General features: G+C 42.2%; 1 protein-coding gene and 4 non-coding genes across 5 annotated transcripts in view; 4 read left to right on the top strand and 1 right to left on the bottom strand.

Annotated features, from left to right (window-relative positions):
* Window positions 1–3,918: 3,918 nt before the first annotated feature.
* Window positions 3,919–4,000, top strand: trnas-aga (transfer RNA serine (anticodon AGA)). Its single transcript has one exon. It is a non-coding gene; the product is annotated as a tRNA-Ser (tRNA).
* A 992-nt stretch (window positions 4,001–4,992) lies between these two features.
* On the top strand, window positions 4,993–5,074 carry trnas-aga (transfer RNA serine (anticodon AGA)). Its single transcript has one exon. It is a non-coding gene; the product is annotated as a tRNA-Ser (tRNA).
* A 1,163-nt stretch (window positions 5,075–6,237) lies between these two features.
* trnas-aga (transfer RNA serine (anticodon AGA)) lies at window positions 6,238–6,319 on the top strand. Its single transcript has one exon. It is a non-coding gene; the product is annotated as a tRNA-Ser (tRNA).
* Window positions 6,320–7,209: 890 nt separating this feature from the next.
* trnas-aga (transfer RNA serine (anticodon AGA)) lies at window positions 7,210–7,291 on the top strand. Its single transcript has one exon. It is a non-coding gene; the product is annotated as a tRNA-Ser (tRNA).
* A 17,125-nt stretch (window positions 7,292–24,416) lies between these two features.
* The window catches only part of cygb2 (cytoglobin 2), an 11,410-nt gene continuing 9,696 nt past the window's right edge, over window positions 24,417–26,130 (bottom strand). Inside the window, exon 3 of the mRNA XM_061231095.1 lies at window positions 24,417–26,130. This exon is cut by the window's right edge and continues 1,542 nt beyond it. The gene's annotated coding sequence lies outside the window, so the exon portion shown is untranslated.

Raw genomic sequence — 26,130 nt, 5'->3', positions numbered from 1 at the left:
ACAATCCAGAAAGCAGTGTGATGGTTGGTTCTGAAAAGTCATCCCTTAAACTTACTCTGGCATTCCACAAGGATCAATCTTAGGCCCATTGCTCTATTGTCTTTGTTAATGACTTGCCTGAAAGTTCCTATGGTTGTCAACTTTATGCTGTTGGTAGTGATGTATACATCAACTAGATCTTCAAGCCAGGCATCTGAGGTCTTAACTAATATGAAAGGGGTCTCAGTGGTTACAACAAAATCATCTCACTCAATGTGGGGGAAAAACGATGTGCTTCTCAATCCGAAAACATCACAGAAAAACTCCAAATGATAATACAGAATGAGAAAATTGAGGAGGTTAATAAATTCTGATTTCTGGGTATGATGGACTGATTTCAAATTTTATAAGCGTATGAAAAAGATTTCTAAAACTAAAAACCCATTAAAATTGTTTTCAACTCCTAAGACCCTATGTTCCCCAAAAGATCAGCACAATTATATATACATGCCATGAATTACTCCTCTTACAGCATGGAGCCAAGCCACTGATATTAAAACGATTACTTTGTGGAATAAAGCTTTAATAATGATGGGTAAAATGATGTCTTATACTGAAGTAATAACTTAAACAGAACCAAGTCTTAAGTTTTATGCTTTTTTTTTTGTCTTCACTTCTGAAGTAGAAGATGTAATTTAAAATATTGCATATGATTTGAAAAGGATAATCTTAGAGTAACATGGTGGTTGGTCACACTTTCTAGGTTTTTATATGCAATTGGCACAAGAGGGCATTGAAGAAATAGGATGAAAGTATGAAATATGTCTGTTCTTTAGTTTTGGAGAAATAAGCATTTTAAATGAATCATCCTGTTTTCAACCGGTTGAGAATGTTCTCCTAGTAGTGCGTCACATGAGGATAACTCGTGACCCACAGTTTGCGTGGCTGGCTTACTGGAGAGTGGGTACATCATAGCTAATTATCAGTTATTACCACGCCCAGACAGTTTTGGTGAACTTTTATAGTGGTAAATTTTGGCTTTAAAAATCAATTTAAATTACTGAATAAAAAATGATGCACATTTATTTTGTTGTTGCCTAAAGACAACTGGCAAGTGCCACATTCAACCACCATGCTACTCCTTTAACTGAATTGATATATTCATATCTTGATTTGAGTTATAATTTACTTGGATTGCCTTGAATGAACCTTTGAATTGGTACGATAAAGCTGCTGCTTTATGTTTCATGGATACTTCAGCGCTATAAATGACACCTCAGGACAGTGCATGCCATTGAAATACATGCTGTAGATTCAGGTCTTGTCCTGTTCGTGGTAGGCCTAGGTTGTGCGTTAGGTAGCCTAGCTGGTATGTTTTGCAAAGGCAGTTAGCCAATAAGCTAGCGGACAACGTATAACGTTTTTTAGTAACCGAGGTTTAGTAACGACCGTTTGAGATGGTTTTCTCATAGCCTGACACAACAACTGAAAAGTCATAAATGTTAATGTCATCTAAATACATTTTGTTCACGCATGCTAAACATTCGGTATATTTCCTCAGAATTTGGGTTGGTAATGGCTTGTTATTTATCGATTTCCTTTTTATCCATCCCTGGTGTCAGACTGTATATCAAAGTAGTTTGTTATGCTGCATGATTGGTATAGCTAATATAAGTTAGCCAGTCACAGGAGCAGCATTTCGCCACCTAAGTTACAGCTCTTAACATTACGTTAGCTAATTACTTAGTAAGCTCCTGCCTTTGGCGCGGATCTGGTCGAGAGTCGTTTGCTATGTGGGTTATTGGCTGACTTGTGGCCATGTTAAGGCCCAGATGCTGCCTATTTCTGGCTACCAGATCTAGGCCACTTAAGGACCGAAAATCCAATCCAGAAGTGGGCCAGGAGAAAGTGGTGAGTACGGGCCAGAACTGGGCCAAAAGACGTTTGCTATGTGGGTGTAAGTTAGTTAGGCCACTTCATTGAAAGACAATGAAGAATGAACTGAGGTAAACAAAGACGATTGACACCAAGTTACTGATAGGAAAAAAAAGGAATGGGGGCAAATGCCCCCCTAACCTATCTTCACCTTCAAGTTTTATTTTGGGGTGATATTCCAAGATGGAGAAAAGGGTGATTACTACAAGGATGAATCCATAGTAAATGAAGTGCTGAAAAGTTATATCATTTACCATCTTTGCTAACTTGGCAAGTCCCCTCATAAGGCTATGAAATGTAGCTGTACAGTGTGTGGTTGAGGTTTTCTGGTGTCGATATGGATTTTTGTGAAGCGAACTTTTGATTTTTCTTTAATGTTAGCCGTGCATGGAATATAGCCCAAGTGAAATATATTAAATAAATGTACTAATTAGGAACTACATTTAACATTTGTTAATCTACCATATAAAGTGAGCTGCTTAATCTTCGAGACAAAGACATATTTTTTTCTTGATTTGTCTCTGTACTCCCTAATTCTAGATTTCTAATGAAAATCAGATGTGGTTTCACATTTTCATTTTTATACGTTTTGGTTTCTCCATGTAGAAATTACTTTTTATACATACCCCCCATGTAAGAAGTGGAGCAGAAATTAAACAGTTCAGGAATTTACAATGTGCTGCTTTTCCACTTCAAAGAGCAGCTCCATTTTTTTAAGAGCTGTACTGCAGTGTCCCTGGAAAAGTGGCAGAGCGCAATCAGACTGCACGCAGCTGCCCCTGGCAGATTCAGGGAACTGGGGCTCAGTCGTCAAGCCATGTGAGGACAAGGTGAGAGCACTTTTCTTTCATTATAAATGCAGTCATAGTGATAAGTGGGCCTGGAACATAGTACCCATGCTCACTAAAGCTTTCATTTTAATGATGGTATATCGTGCAAGCAGGATATACTCATCTCTTTCACTTAACAAGGTATAAATAAATAAGTGTTTGTGTTAGTTTTAGTTTGTGTTAAAAAGTTTAATTAATACTTTATTAGGGACTGACCATTATTTCAAATATCAAAAATGTGAGGCAAAATAATGCCAGTTTTATTAAACTGACTGGATAATCGTACATGGCTCGCAGCGATGTAAATGGTTGTCATTTATAGAGCGCCTTTATCCAAAGCGCTGTACAATTGATGCTTCTCATTCACCCATTCACACACCAATGGTGATTGGCTGCCATGCAAGGCACCAGCTCGTCAGGAGCAAACGGGGGTTAGGTGTCTTGGTCAGGTATACTTCGACACAGCCCGGGCGGGGGATCGAACCGGCAACCCTTCGACTGCTCTTACTGCCTGAGCCATGTCGCCCCCCCCCCCCCGATGTTACCTGTCATGCCTTCTTAAATACTTTAGTTATGTTTTCTGTGTTCAATTATAAAATAGAGAATTTTGAATGAAATCTAATTATGAAATCCTTAAATCCAGGTTTTATAAGTAACATATTTTTGTCATTGTTATTTTGTCAAACAGTGTGATAATGTTGTTTTACCAGTTATAGTTTTGATGCTTTTAACCTGTGGAAGAACCTATTTGCTTGTAAGTCGTTTTGGATTAAAAGCGTCTGCCAAATGACAAAATGTAAATGTATTGGTTAGACCAGCTAGATCAGAGTGTTTGAGTCCCAGTGCTGCATGCAATGAGTACATCCTATAGCCTAGTTTGTTCAGCATTTCACACAATTACTCCTGTTTCAGAACGGCAGTTTACATAATGGTTAAGGAACTGGGCTTGTAAGCAGCTTCCATTCCTGGGTAAGACACTAGCATTGTACAATTGGGGCCGTGCAGCTAGTCTAAATATTGCATTCAAATTTTATAAACTTTTAACAGTACATGGTCTGAATACTGTGCTAGTTGATACATGAGACTTCTTTTTCATGTGGCTCGATGGTTGTGTATTTGAGTCCCAGTGCACTGGCGTTGTACCATGGAGCAATGTATTGTGCTGTCTTGTGCTGTAGTCGTGGCCGAGTGGTTAAGGCGATGGACTAGAAATCCATTGGGGTCTCCCCGCGCAGGTTCGAATCCTGCCGACTACGTTCCTGTTTTTTTGGTCTTTGTGTTCAAATGGATAGGAAATCCTTAGAATTAACAAATTTGGGTCTCTGCGCTGGGAGACCCCAAACAATTAATGCATCAAGCCTGTGACCCATTGTCATCACCAAACTATTGCATTTATCTTTTGTGATGCTTTTCCAGAAACACAAAACAATTAGTTGGAATTAACTCATTTGAAATGAGCATGCACTGAGTACATCCTATAGTCTAGTTTGTTCAGCATTTCACACAATTACTCCTGTTTTAAACAGGCTCTGTGTTTCTCATGATTAACGACACACAATCAATTACATGCCATACACATTATTAATAAATAATCCAATAAATAAATAAATCCATAATGAATCAAATATTCTTGAAATCGAAAGAAGTGTTGAGTTCTGTCTGAAGGTTGAATCATTGATAGATCCACCCCCAGGGGGCAGTGTTGGCTTGAATACAGGAGGTTTATTGAATAGTGAATCAGCCACAAACTACAGAATCAACAGTCACCGTATAAAAGGAAAAGCACTGATTTTCATTTCACTTCCTTTAGTTTAGTTATGCAAATGTACAGAAAAATATTCACCCTAAAGCAAAATCCTCGCGGAAATGAAATGTAGCCATTCTGAAAGCCCACAGCCTGGCCACAGCTATTGCATTACATTGGTTTTGTTTTGATAGATCAGTACACTTGCATTGGCTTTAATATATTTGTCAGCTCATTTAATCATTAAATGATGAAAAAGTGATCAGTAACATATTTTTGTCATTGTGACTGGATCATGGGTCATTGGAAAAACTGAATATTGCTATATTTACTCCACATTTTCAAATCACAGTGTGCCAATGTTGTGTCATTGTTAGACAGCTAGGCTTGTAGCTCAGTGTAGTATAATGGTTAAACTGCTAGGCTTGAAACACATGAAATGGTTGTCTGTTCGAGTCCCAGTTAATGTACTGTTGCTGTACCCTTGAGCTGGCATTTTGTCCTGTAGTCGTGGCCGAGTGGTTAAGGCGATGGACTAGAAATCCATTGGGGTCTCCCCGCGCAGGTTCGAATCCTGCCGACTACGTTCCAGTGTTTTTGACCTTAGTGTTCAAATGGATTGGAAATTATTAGAATTAGCTCGTTTTAAATGAGCATACATTGAGTACGTCCTATAGCCTAGCGGTTTTCCGCATTTCACAGCTAAAAACAAAAGTATAGATTCAGAAGTATTTATTGTTTAACCAATCAATCGAACAGGACAAATCTGGGCAACAAGGTACACCGGTCAGTCACATGTTCCAATACGTTTGCTTACCTAAAAATTGGGTGGTCTGATACAAAAGATGATATGTTCTAAGTTGTTTTACAAATATCGCTAAAAATACCAGGATATAAAAGTTGAAATTTGGACCTGTCATCTCATGTACATATTTTGACCTCAATCTTCAGTGTACAGCAAAAACTTAGGAATTGACCTTGCTGTTCCAATATTTTTGGAGGGGACTGTAAATTAATAAATGCATAATGAATAAAATATTCTTGAAATCGAAATATGTTGGAGTGTTAAGTTCTGTCTGAAGGTTGAATCATTGATAGATCCACCCCCAGGGGGCAGTGTTGGCTTGAATACAGGAGCCTTATTGAATAGTGAATCAGCCACAAACTACAGAATCAACAGTCACTGTATAAAAGGAAAAACACTGCCTTTAGTTTAGTTTTGCAAATGTACAGACATATATTTGGCTACAGTCATTGCATTACATTAGTTTTGTTTTGATAGATCAGTACACTTGCATTGGCTTTAATGTATTTGTCGACTCTTTTCATCATGAAATCAGTGATCAGTAACATATTTTTATCATTGTGACAGAGGAAGTGGGTCATTGCCAAACTGAATTTCAAATGAACTGGAAATGAGCATGCACTGAGTTCATACTAATGCCTACTTTGTTCAGCAGCAGTTTAAATAATGGTTGTAACTGCCCATTGGTGGGTCGGGTGCAGGTGTTGTACCCTTGAGAATGGACACTTTTAAAAAAATGCAAGTTGTCATGTAAGTTTCTGGCAATGCTATCTAATGTGGACAAAACCTCTGTGGGTCTCAGTTCATAGTTTGAATCACAGTGTGGCTATATTGTATAATTATTATGACAGAGACTAGACTAGACTTAAGCTCAAGGGTTGTGTGTTTGAGTCCCAGTGCACTGGTGTTGTTCCCTGGAGCAATGTGGTGTGACCTGCTGTCCTGTAGTCGTGGCCGAGTGGTTAAGGCGATGGACTAGAAATCCATTGGGGTCTCCCCGCGCAGGTTCGAATCCTGCCGACTACGTTCCAGTTTTTTGTGTTCTTGTACACTTGAAAGTGGATACCATGTTGATCAGTGTATAAGCTGGTTTTTATTCCAGCCTCAGATTTTGATTATATAATTAGTTCAATTATTTGCTGAATTTGGGCTGTAGGTTTGCACATAATGAATATAAAGTAAAATTTGTTATTTCTGTTGCCTAAATAACAACTGCTGCATATATTCTGTGCTTTAATGCAGTTAATTGCATATGGCTGAGTAATTGAAATCAATTAAGGCAGCATTAATTGGTTGGAGCAAAAACGTGCATACAGACGGCCCTCCGTGGCAATGAGTTTGTAGATGTAGATCAGGGGTCTCCAACCCTGGTCCTGGAGAGCTACTGGGTCTGCTGGTTTTTGTTTTCACCTTAAAATCAGCACCTGTTGAGACCCAGGGAACCAGGTGAAGTGAGTTAATTAATTAAATTAGAGCAGTTGATTATAGTTAATTGCAGGGTAAGAACGAAAACCAGCAGACCCAGTAGCTCTCCAGGACCAGGGTTGGAGACCACTGATGTAGATGCTCTACGCATTCCCCATGACCGCCTGTGGCTCTGTTTGATTACATCACATAGTGATAGAGGGCCTTGTGGAACAGCCGCACATTAACCTCTCAACGTTACATCACGCAGGGTGCCATTTTGTTTATGCTCAATCGCAATATCATACGCAACATATTTTTGTCATTGTGACAGAGAAAGTAATTACAAAACAGAATACAGCAATAACTCCATATTTGCAGTTATAATCACAATTTGGCAATGTTGTGTAATGGTTAGACAGCTAGGTTTGGAACACAACAAAAGGTTGTTTGTTTGAGTCCCAGTGCACTGGTGCTGTAGCATGGAGCAATGTAGCACAGTTTCTTGTCCTGTAGTCGTGGCCGAGTGGTTAAGGCGATGGACTAGAAATCCATTGGGGTCTCCCCGCGCAGGTTCGAATCCTGCCGACTACGTTCCGGTTTTTTTTGGTCATTGTGTTCAGATGGATAGGAATTTCCTAGAATTAATGAATTTGGGTCTCTGCGCGGGGAGACCCCTAACAATAACTGCATCAAGCCTGTGACTTATTGACATCACCAAACTGTTGCATTCATCTTTAGTGATGCTTTTCCAGGCTTTTACTGCAGCCTCTTTCAGCGGTTTTTTTGTTTCAGGGCGGGTATTTGGCGGGTATTTGTCACTGACTGATGTTTTGGGGTTTTTCATCAACAATCCATCTAACAGGACACATCAGTATTTTTCAAAAATCCAATAATTTTGCTCACGTAAAAATTGTGGGCTCTGATACAAAAGGTGATATGTTACAAATCTAGATAAAAATACCAGGATATAAAAGCTGAAATTTGGATCTGTCATCTCCTGTAAATCTTAATCTCAATTGGATAGATCATTACATTCCTATAATGTTTTTCTAGACACTCAAAGCGCTTAGAGTGATCAATCTCAACCACCACCAATGTGATGCAATGGCTGCCATTCTGGCACCAGTATGCTCACCACACACCAGCTGAGGTGGTGAACAATTGAATCAGGGGATGATTAGGTGGCAGATTGAAAGAGCCAGGGCTGGGAAATTAGCCAGGACACCAAGGAACACCACTCTTTGCAAAGAGTGTCATGGAATCTTTAGTGCCCACAGTGAAGCTACAGTTCTGGGGAATTGGGGATATTTTGACCAGAGAGAAGATCTTCTGGCTCACCAACACCACTTCCAGCAGCAACATAGTTTTCTCAGGTGGTTTCCCATCCAAGTCCAACCAAGCCCACACCTGCTTAGCTTCAGCCATTTGGCAGGAGCCGGGTGCAGTGTATAGCAAAGACAAAGGTACTGACCTTGCCGTTCCAATACTTTTTGAAGGGACTGTATAATGTAGGCCTACATTTTATTGATTTATTTTACTATGTTATAAAATGGCCAAGTTTTGCTGTAACAGAATTTAGATAGCAGAAGCACGCTTATGAGAATCCCCACGTCTAACCAATATCTTCTTATGATAATGTGCATACATGAAGAAGCGATTCATATGGGAAATTGCAGCAATGGAGATGCATGTATATGATCTGATGTACAGCTGGGCTCTTTCTGCCCAAAGTGGCAGTGTCTTTGCTTGTCACAGCTGCGGATGGCGCAGGGATCGCATGGTGCCTGAGATAGATGGCATGGCTGAGTCTCCCGCCCTCACAGCTGGGGCCAGGGGAGGGCTCTATGACAGCCCACGGGGCTCGCCGAGTGGAAGCACTTCCACATCTCCGTCTGGGCTCCCTTTCAGCCCTCAATTACCCGCATCCTTCTGCCGTCCCTTCAACCCTGAAAAGGCTCTTCAGATAAATGCACGCGTGGCAGGCGAGTGTTTAACTCTGGGGCAGTTGAAAGGGGCTCGGAGACGCGAGGGCCTCCCATTGCTACTGCCGCAACGCATATATCCATCTCACGCCACAGCTGCCACCTGTTTTTCAGGGTTCCATGTGAAAGATGACGTTAACCATTAACCGGCATCAACCTTCTTGCTGTGTCATTTGTTTGATACATTCCACAGGCACAAACATTTGGCAAACGATTTCCATTGAATTAATAATCCATGCCTGTGCCAGCTTCAGATTTGTGGCTTCACCACCTATCAGTCTGAAGATTAGAAAAATCCTCCGTATCTGCCATGGTATTTTGTCGCATTCATACCCACACATATGCAGTTTCCCTGATACAGATTGTAATTGTATTGTCGGCTGAGAGCAAGCTGCATTTTGCCACTGAATACATCATTCATTGTTTCTCCCGCAGTCACGACGCCGGATAGGTAAGCGAAGCAAATTATGCAAATACATTCTCTTCCTAGAACTTTGCCCCCCTTTTCCAATTAGCATAGTCTCTGGAGACAGCCTTCCTGTCCTCCTGCTCTGACTGGGATTCCAGTAAGTGAGTTCATTGCAAAGGCAGATAACCAGACCAAAGCACTTCTCAGCTGCTTCATAAAAGATGTGTATTTTTGAAATCTGCATTAAAGACAGAAATAGATCAACAATAAATAGATGTCAACATTTTAATATCACTTTAATTCAATTCAACAAATTGCATCTTTAGGAATATTTTTCTCACTAGCCCTTATCACTTGGAATAACTGTCACTTGTGGTCACTCCTCTCCCACTGGATAACAAGTTTCTAGCTTTGCCAGTTCCCTGCTCTAATACTGTTTTGTTTAGTCTTCTTTAAAATTAAACAACAATGCTTCAAGCTGCCTAGCATAAATACAACAAAGCTATATTGCCAAATTGTTCAACCAAAACAAGTCCAGCAGAAGGAATTTCTGGCAGGAAATCTTAATTTACAAAATGACTAAATGTTGCTAGTCTAGCTAAAACATAAACATTGTCCCAATGGGAGATTAGTCTGCACAGACAGGTTGAACATGCAAGGGACAGAGTTCAGGAAAGTTAAAATATTTTTTTCACTATGAGCTTACTAATTATTCATTGAAATCAGTTCAGAAAGAATTTTCATGAGACATTTTACTGTAACTGACTTTTAATGTTGAGAATCCCACTGTAAAAACAAGTGATTAATCTTGAAAATGGTCTCTTTTTATTTTTTTGTAAAAAAGGAATAGAATTGCGATTTTGCCGACAAAGATTAAGCCTAGTCCTTGACTAAATTCTATTCTGAGATTCTGCATACAAAGCTCAATTTAGTCCAGGACTAGACTTCATCTGTATCTGTGAAACTGAACCTTGAAATCTAAATATAAGACGAAGATTGTCTTATTTTTATGTGTTTGCAGTGCTGGACCTAGCTACCTGCTCTATAATAACAGCGGTAGTACCATCAATTCTACAGACTAACTCGATGGCCTGCTTCGTATTCTTAACAGTGAAAGTCATGCCATTGCGCTACTAAAACAGAAATGTGTATGGATTTTCAAGAAGGAGCCTGTTCAATTTGAATACAGCTGGTAATAGATTATCTGCATTTGGCCATCCCTATTTGCTCCTGTTATCAATTGTAGGAGAAAAGGAAAGCAGGAACTGACAATCTGGTTACTGTAGATAATGTGCTGTAGTATTAGGCCAGGGCCGTTCCCTCATCGTCGAATCCAAACAGACCACACCATGAGGTCATAGTCCAGAGGAATGTTTATTCACAGCCATTCTCGCAGGGACTCCTGGCATCCTCCAGAGCCTCCCACCCCCAGCTCTTATTTCTGCTCTGTTTCCTGGGGAGCCTCAATCTACTTCATATGATAATCACAACCGTGCAAGGCAGTGACTCATGCAGTGGGCATCAGGCTGGCCAGCCAGCTCCTCGGTGGAGATGAACCTCGGAAATCTTTCTGCTGGCAGCCAGGATGCTTGTGCTCGTGTTTTCAGATTTCGGAGGGAAATACATCAGATCATGGCTTTTTATTATTATTTTTTTTACAGTAATGTGAATGTCCAGTCCAGTCACTCAATCTGTTAAAGCTCACTCACAGCTTAAAAAACCCCTGCTAGGCATCAATTTTTGACAATATGGCTTCAGACAGATCCACTGAGATGTGGCGATTTGTGCAAAAAGCCACTCAGGATTACGTTGAAATCCCCTTTAACCCAAAGCCTCCCAGTTGTGCAGTGTGTTCCACCCTGTCTCTGTTGTCATTGTAATGCAGTGAGAATGCTCTTGTGAAGCCGTCATGTACAGTGTGAGCTGGATGCCTAACTCTTTGACTCATGCAGGTTCACACATTAATCACCATTGTAAAATGAGCAAAATGGCCAATTTAACCCAAGTGTTTTAAAGAAGAAAAGCAGTGTAAAATAATAGTTTGGAACCTTAGCTTATGATTTAGTTTACGGTTTAAATCCCAGTTAAAGCACTGCCATTGTCTCATTGAGTTGAGCCAGGTAATTAACCTGAATTGCTTCACAGTATATTACCAGATATGTATGTGTATATTCAAATAGTCATATTTATTTATAGTAATAAGCTATATTATTATCATTTCATAGCTCATCATTTTAGTTACATTGACCCTGAATATTCTAGTATGTTCATTGGTTGTCTAATTTTGACCATAGTCAATCACTGCTGGTGAGTACAACAAAACTGCATTTTTTTCTAAATGAAGTCAATAGCTTATTGGTTCGTTCTTTCATGTGGGATGAATTCATATTTCAGTACTTTCATGTGGGGTATCACAATTGCAGTTGGGAAAATGGTTTAACCACAGATGAGTCCGGTAGACAATGAACTGACTTCAACATAGTATAATGCAAAGAACAGAGGGGGTTTCGCAGTTAAGAGAGAGGTGCTGATTTTGGAGGTCTCTACCACCCTCTGACTGCTGACCTGTAGTAGCCTGTAAACCCAGATGGTGGGGCCGTGGGAATAGTGAGCACACGGTGTGTGGGTGTGTGTAATTGGCTGTGGCATTTGCGCTGTCTATCCGTATAGCTTGAAAGAGAGAGGGTGTGGTGGGAGACTGCTGTGTCAGCGAGCCCTTAATTATCTGCTCACCTCAGTGGCTTAACACCACAGCTGAATTATTCAGTGTCTAATCCTCCTGCGGTACTGGGAACTCTGTGAGATACCATCACCCCCCCCCCCCAAACCCCCAATCCGTTCTCCACACCAAATCTGCTGTGAACCCCAACAATGGGCCGATGCATTGATACCAGGCGCAGTTGCTGTTCCCTGCCTTTCTGAGTGCCCTGTGGGAGACATACATTGACCCCCACGTCTGAGGCAGAACCTTGGGTGGCCTCCAGTGGATTTTCGAAAGCTGGGGCAGGAGGAGCATCATTGGCTATAACAATTTGCCTCTATTAAAATGTTCTCATTTGATCTAATTTGATTCTTAGCTGTTGGTTGGATGGTCCATTTCTTGTTTATTTGCCCCCCCCCCCCCCCACACACACACCACCGCAACCCCTCCCGCTCCCTCTCCCCGTTATAGTCCAGTAATTATGGTGAGCATCATATGAGTAAAACTCAATTGGAGCTATGGAAGGAAAGGCACTATAGAGCTTATTAGACCCAATCTTTCTCTCTGGCTTTCAGTGCTATTAACCGGCATGGCCTCCACAGATCATTAAATTACTTTTCGAGGTCTGCTTTGTAGATCAGGAAGGCGATCTCATTAACAAAAGGCCTCCGCTTTTTTTATTGAAAAAAAAAACAAAAAAAAAACACGCTTTCATGTGGTAATTTGAGATATACTGATTTGCCAGGAGGGAATGAGCATAGATAAACCACAACAAATGATATTGGAGTCTTGTCTGCCCTTGTTATTAACAGACATGTATTTGTAATACGCAAGTGATCAGAGGCATTTTGGTCCGATGTTACTCATATTTTATTTTAGTTAGAGGCACATTTGTTTTTATCTGTGGATCTTTGTTTGAAGTGCACCACATGCCTCGGTACTGGATTTTAAATGGACTTTCTAATTGAAGCAATGCACTCCATCCCTTTAATAAATGTCTGTGTTCAACCTCAGCGGAGACAGAAACAAGCTTGTGCAACAACTCTCCGTGACTATGAAGAGCAAAACAAACAAGAAAAACAAGCACAAACACAATTCAATCATTTTAATCAGACGGGAAGAACAAAGATCAGATCTCATTTATGCTGTAGGGGGACGTTTCAGACGATCAGTCAACAGAGCTCAGGTTTTAGTGACCAGCCTGCTTTCTGTCAGGGACGGGTCGAAGGCCAAGCTCATTTCAATTGTTCGACTGTATAGAAAAAAGAAAAAAAACCTTATTAAATTTAAGCTTTGAAGTCATTGATTTCCGAGAATATACAACCTCTTGTCAATATTTGAAGAAAGATGTCCTATTTCTACCCTGGAGCCACACTGGAGTCATGTAGGGTGTGGCTGTGTTTGGGGAACATAACAGATGTACAGGAGGACTTTGCTGCAGGCTCTCGTCCAGATTTGCTTTCAGCACGCACAGATGGGAGATGGTACAGAACGCAGGACACAAAGATGCTTCGTAGCTCACATGAATCATTTGTTTTACAGAGGAGAATGAATGAGATTTCTCCTAAATGAATACGCAGGAGGTTAGAGTTAATGGGTCCGCTGGGCAGATAGATTTGTTGAGATATACATCTTTACAGTTTGATTCCATCCTCGCAAAATTCAGATGGCAAAATTATATCAAATGTGTGGCCTACCCTTTGCTGCGTCCTTGTCACTTTGAGTCAGGCTGTGTCTGCATTTCAGGCCCGAACAAGGACACAGTGCGAGGTGTTAACTGTGTCATGAATATTGTAGGCATTCATTGCCATACAATTTTATATTAGGAAATTGGAAGTAGATTCAGCTGTGTAACATGCTCCATTACAACACAATTTACTTCCTTCACTGTTCTATTCCTGAGAATGATGTGTTGTGTAGACGTGTCTCGTCTTTGATACGCAAATTTAGTTGAATTTATATTTTCACATTTTCATAGTTCCATAATCAATGCTAAGCGTAAGTCATTTATAAGGGAGTTATGTGAACATAGACAGAAACCATGCAATAGTATATACTCAATGTAAGAGACGAATACACTCGGTGACCACTTTATTAGGTATCTATTTATTAGGTATTAGGTATTTATTAGGTTTATTAATGTACACCAGCTCATTAATGCAAATATCTAATCGGCCAATCATGTGGCAGCAACTCAATGCAGAAAAGCATGCAGACATGGTCTAGAGGTTCAGTTGTTGTTCAGACCAAACACATTAATGGTGAAGAAATATGATCTGAGTGACTTTGACTACGGATGGGGTGGATTGAGTATCTCTGACACGGTTGATCTCCCGGGATTTTCATGCAGAACAGTCTTCAGAGTTTGCAGAGAATGGTGCAAAAAACAAAAAACCTCCAGTGGGTGGAGGTTTAAAATAACTTGTTAAGGACAGAGGTCATACTAGAATGGGCAGACTGGTTCAAGCTGACAGGCAGGCGACAGTAACTCAAATAACCACGCATTGCAACAGTGGTATGCAGAAGAGCACGTCAACCTTGAAATGGATGGACTACAGCAGCAGAAGACCAATTAGTCTAATAAATACCTAATAAAGTGGTCACTGAGTGTGTGTCATGTGAGTTTAAGAATTGACATTTGTAAACAATATTTTACTATGTAAAATGCACTTTTGAAAGTTGATTTGGCTTGAAGCATCTACCAAATGACTAAATTGTAAATTGGGTAAAAGTAGCTACATACAGTATACTGTAGATATAAAGCTTTAAGCAATATTTATTTTCATATTTTACAACATAAATAGTCTGGCAGAGACAGTATAACACAAAAACCTTGAATAAACATATGAACAATAACAGATACAACTTAAAACCATGGCTCTAAAAACCATGATAGGCAGAAGGGGAAAGTATGCGTGTCTGCTAGAGTGTAAAGGGGGGGCAATGTTGCACTGTGTGACCTTGTCGATCAGAAGAACAGTCAGGTCATTAGCATCTTATAATGTAGTGATTTCATCAGCACCTCTTTAGGTTGATTTGTGACCGCGCTGCAGTCTCTGAACACAGCTGAATCAGCCCAGGACAACATGGAGGAAGGCAGTCAGGGCCAGGAGTAGAAGCTGGGTCTTGATCACAGTGTGGTCATTTAGGGTACTGTTCCAGAGAGGTGGACTGGAAAATGAAAAGAATTGCAGAACTGTTCCAATGAAGAAGCTCTCAATGGTAATTGAAGCTACTCTACATTTACTTGTCCATTGCACAGGAAACGACTGAAGCTGTTCCATAAAAACACCAGCAGAACACCAGAGATCAGAAGTGCTTTCCAGATGGCAGTCTAAACGCACCGCCCTTGTCCCTGGCAGATAGAACAAGTTGACCTCCATTTATTTCAAGCTATCTCAGTCCACTATCTTGCCTTTTAATGACTTAAAGACTTTGGTGGGTGTGGCACTGATTCAGCTCATGGAAAACTGTGTTTGAAAATTACCCCCCCCCCCCCCCCAGCGGCTAATATGACTTACACTGTCATATTCATTCACACGTGAGGCTCCAAAAATGACAAGGGAAAGAAGGGGTGGGAATGACATCCAATTTTCTAGCCATTGAACTGAGGACACACTCTGTATCTAGAGCTCACATCTGTGAGAAAGGGACCAGACAGATGGAGGATAAAAGCTGACATGCAAGGACATAAATATTTAAGGGAAAATGCTGTGAAGGAGTACAGGTTTATGCTAGCATAATCACACAAAACCTGTTTTGGGGTAGAGCTGTTTCTATTTGGTAAATTTGTGATCTTCTACAATGTACACCTGTTTACACATACCCCATTCACCATCTTATACAGGCTGCAGATATTTCCTGTGGCTGTGGATCATCTGAGCTCCTGCCAGAATGGCAACGGTTTTAAAGCAACCTTCTGCAGATCTGGGCTGTGTAACTTCTAAATCATTTAAACACACGCAAACGTTAGGAGAAAAAGCACTTTAAAGCTGAAAACAGGGCATTTGGCAGCTCGCTCTGGAGCTCTGTCTTCTCTCTAAGGCCTCTCGCTCCCACATCTACCCTCTGCCATTGCAGGCCCACACTAGCCTGGTCCACATAGCCTTCGTCTCGTCAGCTGGACTGGGCCTTCAGATCATACCACGTCATTAACATATATATTACTGTCAGCATGAACCCAAGCAATATGCACTTGTTCCTAAAGTCTTCAGGAGGGCCCTGTTATCATTATACTCTTCCTTTTATGTAGAAGCCTTTAGTTTCTCAATCCCCTCTTTGATATTTGGAAGCCATATTTGTTTTTGAGGTGCCTGTCCTGTTCCAGAGGCCCTATGTTTGTGTATGCATGACTGAGGATCCTACAAAGTGACCCGATTCATGACCGAAAACCCCATACTGGGCAAGGCGAATTATTGACGAGAGTATGTAAATCATCAATGTCATACTTGTCAGAAATCAAACTGCTCAATCTCCTTGAATCCTCTATTGTTCAGCTGGCATAATGCCTTTCTGCTGCCTTCAACAGAAAACTAAGATCCTGAGATCTGCGTAAAACGTACTTCTTTTTGATTGATTTGACTTTTTAATCGACATTTTTTCCCCTAAATTTGGAATGGATTCCAAGCCTGTGCTGAAGCGTCCTCAGCTCAAGCAGCTGTTTCTCCTGAAGCGTTCATATCGAGCACTGTTCATATCGAGCACTGTTCATATCGAGCACTGTTCATATCGAGCACTGTTCATATCGAGGACTGTTCATATCGAGCACTGTTCATATCGAGCACTGTTCATATCGAGCACTGTTCATATCGAGGACTGTTCATATCGAGCACTGTTCATATCGAGCACTGTTCATATCGAGCACTGTTCATATCGAGCACTGTTCATATCGAGGACTGTTCATATCGAGCACTGTTCATATCGAGCACTGTTCATATCGAGGACTGTTCATATCGAGGACTGTTCATATCGAGCACTGTTCATATCGAGCACTGTTCATATCGAGCACTGTTCATATCGAGCACTGTTCATATCGAGGACTGTTCATATCGAGCACTGTTCATATCGAGCACTGTTCATATCGAGCACTGTTCATATCGAGCACTGTTCATATCGAGCACTGTTCATATCGAGGACTGTTCATATCGAGCACTGTTCATATCGAGCACTGTTCATATCGAGCACTGTTCATATCGAGCACTGTTCATATCGAGGACTGTTCATATCGAGCACTGTTCACTCACATTTCCTTCAGCTGGGCTGCACACTCGCTGCGCCAGAGGAGATCTGAGGCGCCAATCAACAAGAGGCCATCGTGCTATTCCCTGCTGAAACTGAATAAACTGAAGCCCTCCCTAATGCTATGGTCCGCTATGCGGCACACAGACACAGATGGCATGGGCATGGTTCAGGTCCTTACTGATATTAGCTGTATGAGAAAGGGTTTAGCAAAGTGTGTCATGACAAAGTCAGCTAGGACAACTATGGAGACACAGCCAGGTGAAATTCAGGTGACTGAGATATGGTATGATCAAACAGGCCAGAATCAGGTGTAATTTGGGAATAGTAAGGGGAAAAAAACAGGCAAGGTCTTGTCTATCATTACTATATGCTGAGCTAGTCACTGGTTTGAAGAGCTTTTGTAATTATTTTTAATACTTCCACAGGAATATCTGCCTTTGAACACTCAAACTGACAGAATTTAATAACGACTAGAATTGCTGTGAAAGCCATTCTGATTGTTCACATTTCAATGTCATCATAAATAACAAACTGAAAAGTTAATGCACTTTCTGTTACGCTTGGTCATAAGAAAGTGCAGAATATGAAATGCAACAAATCAAGTTTGATCAAGTCCACAAATGCATAGATTAACTACTGTAATCAGACATCTGTTTAAACAATTTAGAATGTAGTATACTTAATATGAATATATGGAGTAATATTTCATATCTTTGAGACAGAGAAAATGCTGCCTGTAATAAGCCCAAACTCATGACATTTTCATTGAGCATCTTTCAACATCTGTTATTGACATGGAAAATAAAAGAGGAAGTCATTGTAAACAGTGGGGTTTGATGGCCCTGGGTGCCTGTGGAATTGGAATGGCCTTCACAGCTGTGCTTATCTGCTGTAGTTTATTGCCATTGATTTATCCCTTGGTAACATGCAGGCTGAATTTGAGAGCGTTTATGTGACACATGCAGTGGCCATGAGACCTCACGTCATGCGACAGACTTCCTGCAGTGCCTCCCAGGGCTTAACACGGTGTCACACGACCAGAGCTTTATTGATATTCCTAAATACAGCCTGATGCCTTGCCAGGCCTGGTGCCTGTAGTCTTTAGGGTAAGTAAGTGATTTACCAGAAGCCCGACAGAGCCATTCAGTGTGCTGTAATAGCGAGCTATTGATTCCTGCTGAGGAAGTGCTTACCTGATCACCATGGAAACACAAAGGGGAGTTAGTCAAATTACTGCTTCGTGGCAGTCTCCTGGAGGTCCTCAAGCTTGTATACAGCTAAGGAGCTGCTACAGCGATGTGCTCTCCCCACCACAAAACTGAAAATATGACTGAAGCCCCCACTACCTCAGTGAAGCCTGGGTCTGTCCCACATAGCTGTGCTGGGCCGGGGCCCACACCAGGTTGTGGAATTTTACACTGCTTATAAATGTAAATGTTTAGAGCCATATCCATGGGGAAACATCTTCCAGTATTTAGTATTTAGTATAGAGTTGGGTCGAGACTTGAGAGACCCTTCATCATTCAAAACTGTGGCACATGTGAAGCAATCGCAAAAAAAACATGTAAACATAATTTCCTTCATCTTAAAAAAGATGTAGTGCCAGTGCAGTGTAGTGCCGAGCCAATTATACAGTCAGTGAGCACTTTATGAAGGAGACCTGTACACGATCTTGTTAATGCAAATATTTATTCAGCCAATCATGTGGCAGCAACATAATGCATACAGGCATGCAGACATGGTCAAGAGGTTCCGCCGTTTTTCAGACGAAATGTCAGAACCGGGAAGAAATGTGATCTAAATGACTTTGACCGTGGAATGATTGTTGGTGCCAGACAGGGTGGTTTTAGCAACTCCTAACTTCCTGGGATTTTCACGCACAACAGGCTCTAGAGTTTGCAGAGAATGGTGTGAAAAACAAGAAACATCCAGTGAGCGCAGTTCTGCAGGAAAAAATGCCTTGTTAATGAGAAAGATCAGAGGAGAAGGGCCAGACTGGTCAAAGCTGACAGGAGGGTGACAGTAAATCAAATAACCATGCATTACAACAGTGGTATGCAGAACAGCATCTCTGAATACACAATGCGTCAAAACTCAAAGTGGATAGGCTACAGCAGCAGAAGTTATAAAATAAGTAAAAAAATAAAAAAAAAGTTGTAATAAATACCTAATAAAGTGCTCACTGAGTGTATAATTAATTCCGAAGTGTATCCAATGGGGGATGGGGCAGGGTGGTGTCTCGTACCTTGACCTGGTGTCTTGGGGCAATGCGGTTATCATTTCTTTGTCAGCTCAGGGCTTCTCTGTGTGTCCGCCATCTCTTTCTCACTGACTTCTCCTGTGTACCTGGTGTGGGAGGACAGAGGCACAACTCATGGTGAATGAGGGTAGTGTGCTGAAGATATGTGCTATGATAATGTCTAGCTGAAGGAACTCATCCAGCCCCTATAAAACAACTTTTTATGGAGAAAGGGTACATATACCTTGCATTTACTGTCAGAAAACGACAACATAAAAGTCTTTGGGTGTAACAACAGTTGTTCAACGGTGTTGTTCAAATAGTATGACTATTGTTTCCTCCAACAATAACCAGGTACTGCTCCTGTGTTCAACTCATTTACTGGGTTGCAGAATGCAAGTGGAGGTGGCTGGAGGTACAATGTTTTTACATGTGGAAAAACAAGTACAACTACACATTGCAATTACACAAATATAAACAGTAAAATGTGTGAATTATATATTTTTCCTGAAACCTTGATATTTGATATTCATAATGAACAAATGAAGTTCATATTATGATATAGACTATAAAAAGACTGTAAGAAAATGCAATATTTGAATCCTTACACAGGGTCCTTTCATAGCTGTCTGTCATAGCATCCTTTCAGAAAAACATGTCAGGCCAGCCTGGAATTGAGTATCAAAGTAGATGAGACTATTCTGGACCCTTTCATCCTTGCCAGAGCTTATAGCAATGCTTGCAGTTTAAGTCTTTTCATTGAAAAAGAAATTAAATAGGGCATTCTCCTGCAGATTTTATATGATCAGCAGATTAGCCATGGATGTAATTGCTTGAGCACAATCATGCTGTGAGTCACAGCGATAAAATTGCACACAATTACTGGTGCTGAATTTCACCGACATTAATATGAATGATCGCCTGTTCTTAAAGGTTTTTGTTAAACGGTCCAACCTGCCGAGGGGATGAAAGACAGGAAAATACCCAGAACACCCTGGTTCTGGGAATGCGGCTCTCCTGACAGCATATCCGCAGGGTGATCAGCAGATTTCACAGAGCTTTAAAAACAACATTTTGCACTGCTACAGAAATGACAATAACCCACAGGTATTTATGGGATTTCTTGACAACGAGCTGTAAATTATATTTAGCCTCCATTTGTCAGGTAGCATTTCCCCCCATGATTTTCATTTACCCCAGTTAGACATGACATGTTAATTCCCAGGTCTATGTGGTTTCCTTCCTCATAACATCCTGCTGCAGATTCCCCTAGAAATGCACAGTCCATCACAGAACCAATTACGTTCACAAAACAGCTGCAATCTGGTCATCTTTCCATCCACAGTATTTTCCACACACTTTTCCATTTTACTATACAAATTTATGGCTTTGAAAATTATTGCTCGATGAAATCTCGGAGCACAACAGAACCGAGAATTGTGTTTCTCAGAACATGGATGATTCTCCAACCGGACAATACTGAAGCCAAAATCCTTGCTCATTGCATGAATGTGTGAGCAGAACAACCAGCAAAGGAAGCAGACAATTGATCATTTCATGCAGCTTTCACCCAGAACATATTCAATAAGGTGCAAAAGCAGAGCCTGTTTTAGATCCGTGAGCCGGAGTGTGGTACCAGAATGGAGTCTCCGCACTGCAAGGTGTTCACTCCCAAGCTGCACACAAGGTCAGGCCACAAACATTACATTACATGACATTACATTACAAAGCATTTAGCAGACGCTCTTATCCAGAGTGATGTACAATGAAGTGCAGATCGAACACAGGGAGAAGTGTGAAGAGGACCCTAGAGGACAATACGGTTCCGAGTCCCAGCATGACCATACAGTTACAATTGGAACCCTCGAAGAATACATCAACTTACGAAATGGCATACCACGGTCGGCAGCTAAAAACCCTGAATACAATACAACAATATCTATATATAACTATATATAAATATCCAAGGCTAATCATGGTGGTGAGGTAGGGAGGGAAAGGTGTAGCCTGAAGAGATGAGTCTTCATTTGAAAGTGGTCAGAGACTCTGCTGTTCTGACATCCACAGGAAGGTCATTCCACGTGGGGCCAGAACAGACAGCGGTCTGCAAACCCCCGCGCTCGGAATCTGGCAGGAGCTCATATGGAGCGTACGCGGTGGGGAACGGGGGTACTCACGGTGAGACTCTGTTGGAGAAGCGTCTGCGCAGGATGAAGGCCAGGGTGGAGAGGACCATGATGGTGGTGCACATGGTCTGACCCCCTGTACCCCGGCCCCCGGCTGCAGGGTCAGCATGAACGGGCCACGGCAGCGGGAGCGGGGAGTGACGGAGCGAAACCGAGCGCGTCGACTGCAGCCTGTCACTGCGCGCCTCCCTCCTCGCCTACGCCACCCGATAGATTAGCGCCTGGATTAGCGCAGATCAGTGAGAGTGCTATTAAGGCCAGGCACGGGCAGCAGTAAACATAAGCCACAACATGTCGGCTGAGCACATTCTGTGCACTTTCCACCCTGTCTCTTCAATAACAGAAAAGGTATAAACAAAAACATTTTACACAGCGCCCCCCCCCCAACCCGGCACGTTCACTGAGCTCTTTCTGAAAACACCCCAGTTTCGCAACTTCCTGTTAGTGGGTCATGTCTGATCTTATGCCTGCTGGCAGATGTGGTAAGTACCCTGTTGATTGCACAGTCCTCACAGAACTAAATGTTTTGAACAGTCTGGTCCTTGGGCGTTGCTGAATGGCCTGGTACCACGGTAGGCGTGAGAGGTATTCAGGAGTCTGCAGTGAACCAGAAAGGATACTGGCTGCTGCTCAGTGCTTACATAGTATTGCATTTCATAGTATTTCCAAATGTGTGTGTGTGTGTGTTTGTTGCTCCAGCCACACCAAACCCAGTCTGGCCTATAGTGCCATAAGAAATCTCATAAATGAAGGAGATAGTCATCATCTGACACCTTGGACAACCATAAGCAGGTAAGTGCGTGTGTCCGTGTGTTTGTGTCTGTCTCACGTGGTTGTGCAGACACCTCTCATACCTGGCAACCAGACAGGCTGCAGTGCTATTCTGGGTCTGTGACACCCACACAGCTAGCCAAATGCCGGTTAGCATCATGCCCAGTTGCACATGCTCACAATTTCGGCGAGTGCCTGCGATCTACACTCCGCATAAACAGAGCTGACTGCTCCATGCAGAGAACATGATAGGATCCTCCACCGAAGGCTGGCACAACGGGCACCTGTCTCTAAACTTTTTCATGGTTTTGATGGCTCTAATGAATCAGTCCCCAGTCCAGAAATGTGGCCTCTCCAGGCATGTGCTGATTGGCTCTGAATGCCTAGTTCTGGAGAGCATAAGGAGTCCTGGAGTGAATGTGAGCAGGGCGGGGCGTCCGTGGACAGCTCGTCTGAGCTCCGATAAACGCCGGCTCCTTCCGTCTCATTAGAGCTGCAGGAACATTAGTCTGACAGACAATGGCAGGCATCTCTTGTGCTAATTCAGCTGAATTGCTGAGATTCTCTGCACTAGCAACCTGACCTCCGTATCTTTTGCCAATTATGTTCCAGATGTGCATTTCTTAAATTCTTTCTTAGCTTTTCTCCCTCCAGGTTTGAATGTCGTACTGTGCATCTCATCATCTCGGCATCGCAAAGATTTAAAGTTCTGTTTCAAAATATCCTCAAATTTACAACACATCACAGGTGGACATTAGCGATTGCTCAGGATCATCATGTAACTAACAGACTACCTCAAAGCCTATTGAAAAAGCCTTGTGCTATTATACTGCTGATGATGAATGAACTGCCCAGTGTTTATTATATTTTATAATGACATCCCAGATGTTTTTCATTCTCTCAAATTTCTAGAATGCCTCATTGTGGTCAGAGGCCAAGCTACTCAATGCAACCTCCTCTGTTGATTTTGTCGAGTACAGACCAGCATATGCTCTCCACCAAGGCCTCATTGTATGATACACGGCAGGCAGTTAGCAGAACAGGCAAGCAAACATATCATGAGCTATAAACCTCTCAACCTGAAGTGCAGCCGCTCACAAATCTCATAACAACAACGACCATTCCGCAGGGTCTCATACCACGCAGTTACAGAACTCGTAACACGCGCAGGCCAAAGATGGTGAGGGGAATTAGGGTTGTAGGTTATGACGTGCGAGTATAAATAGCGTCCCTGCTAATCTGTCAATCCCGGGAACTGCTGACACCATGCGTGGGGTATGGGAGGGGAGAGGGTAAAAATAAAGACACTATGAACTAATTATTGTAGGGGCGGCCTGTAGCATAGTGGTTACGGTGAATGACTGGGACAATAAGATCCGCACAGCCGTCGGGGCCCTTGAGCAAGGCCCTTAACCCTGCATTGCTCCAGGGGAGGATTGTCTCCTGCCTCGTCTAATCAACCGTACGTCGCTCTGGATAAGAGCGTCTGCCAAATGCCAATAATGTAATGTAATGTAATCTCATCAAGGGGAGGACTCACCTGAACTGAGTGCACGGTTTCTTGCTCGACACCCGCTTTGTGTGCGGGCTGTGGGGTCCCGTTTAGCTGCTGCACCTCCCAGTCTGAAACGAGTCTTGCTTCTCCGCCGGAGACTTGCAAATGAGTTTCCGGCACCAGTGCTCTCCTGACGAGCGCGGTGGCAGGGGATGTGTCACCATTCTGTCAACCGGCGAAATGTGAATATGTATGGAGAGCTCACAGCTGAGTGGAGTCTGGCTCCTGAGGGCGCGTTTCAGTGCAGGGTGTAATAGATTTGTGCCAGGCAAGAAATTAGAGACACATGACTCGACATAGTGGCAGAGTGGAAGAGGAACCTGATGTGGGTTGATTCAGTTGTCATTCCAGGGAAGCTGGAAGCTGGGAAAAATGGGTTAATGATTCGGCTGCCCGCAGGCAATTTTAGATGATTGAGTGTCAGTCAAGGGTTAGTATTACTAGAGTCAACATGTCAGTACAACGGAATGTTTAAACTGGGATCAGGAACTTTGTTGAAGCTGTGCTGTGTTATTATCTGTTATTATCTGAAAATATATGTATGTATAAATCATAATTTAAGGGCCCCTTTCCTCCCAGCCCATTGAATAGAAGAAGAAAGGAAATAAAACTCATGGTGCAGAATGGGCCTGTACGGTAGATAATCACTTTATTGACAGTCATATTTTCATTCCATCAGTTCTGCTAAGGTACAAGTCTGAATCAAACTGTGCAAACATGCTAAGACAGCACAAAACTACCTCCATCCCCAATCAGCAAAGTATGCATTATTTATGTACCATAGATTCCTTTATATAATTATATATAGATAGACTGTATATTTGTATATTTAGAAAAATATAAAGTCCAAGCTTTGAACTGACAAGACAAGTCACAACAATAACTCGCAAATAAGGCTTAATAAGAATAATTTACATCTACCTCTTCTGCTGACAGAAAATGACAGAAAGTGTATGTGCGCCTGGCTTGAGAGAACAAAATCATGACAAGTGAAAATGTCAAATTACTACAGAGAAACAATTTATGGGGATCATTATGAACAACCTCTCGCCTACAATCTCATCCCGATCACAAATTATGAAACGCTGTGCTGTCGGCAGCTAATTAATCAACAAATGGCAGAGGGGAATTAGAGATGCTTCTGCCCCCGCCTCTGCCCGGAGCGTGTTTTACGGGAAGCGCAGCCTGTTTTCAGCTGTATTGGGTTTTCAGAGTGACCAAGCAGTGGGCAGATGTGGAGGTACAACAGGCACATGACTGTGTGAGAGAGCCTAGGTAGTCACAGGTGTGCTCGCTCAGAATGATAAGAGCCCAGTCAATATCTTACACCAGAAAAACATTCCCAAAAATTCACTCTATACCAAGAGGCAGAGCTCACTCTTCCTGGATTACCTCCCTAAGGTGTAGGTTCTTTGGCTATACCTGTTATACAAATCCATTCTCTATGCCTTTGTGCTTTTCATTTCATTTAATTTCATTTTCCCTTTCAGCCACAGGATACAATATTATTTCCCCAGAAACCGAACTATGAGGCGTGATTTGGAGAGTGGGTGCGTAGTTTGTGCTTGTTTGTGTAAGTGTGTGCGTGTTTGTGTGCGTGTACATGTGTGTGATTGTGTTGTTCCTGTCAGCAGGTAGGTGAAGCTCACACGTGGATACACCTTTTTTTTTTACGGGACATATACTGAGGCCTCGGAAGAAGAGGACTCACCCAGCTAAAGAGAGAACAGTACAATGCCATTTTGTGAGTATTGATCTTCCATTGCAGTACTTCATAAACAAGTTGTCAAAAAGTCAGCATGGAGTACAAACATCCTTTCACTGGGTGCTGTATAAAGAGGATGACTAAGAGGAGCCTCGACACAAGGGGCTGGCTCACATGACGCATGGCTGGTTTTGGACAAGGGGTGGATTTGTAAACAACAGTCAAAGTTAAAAGTGCCCATCTCCTTTTCGTTCTTTCTACACCCAACTGAGCTTATTTTTCACCGCTCTCGAGTCGGGGTTGCAGTTTGCCATGGCGTCTGATTGAGCGAGCGAGCGAGCGAGCGAGAGAGAGAAAGGCGCGCGTGTGGATATACTGTATGTTCGGTCGAAGAAACCCGTTAGCCTTGGCATTTGAAATTGTATTTATTGCCTGGCAAAATGGCAGAGCAAGAGGCACAAATCATGTCCAATTTCCCCCTGCTCTCTCATTAATAGTGGAGCGCTGGAGACAATGTGCTTCCTGGGAGGCAGATGTTGATGGACGGCCGCTGGGACTCATTACCTGCTCGTTAGGGCTAAGTGACAGAGAGGAGACGAGTTGGCCAGGGAGGCAGGAGCAGCTCCGTGGAGCTTGCTGTA

Source organism: Conger conger, chromosome 2 (assembly GCF_963514075.1).
Source record: "Conger conger chromosome 2, fConCon1.1, whole genome shotgun sequence".
Lineage (NCBI taxonomy): Eukaryota > Metazoa > Chordata > Actinopteri > Anguilliformes > Congridae > Conger > Conger conger.
The sequence above is the reverse complement of the archived record's forward strand: the minus strand, read 5'-3'. Positions and strand labels throughout refer to the sequence as shown.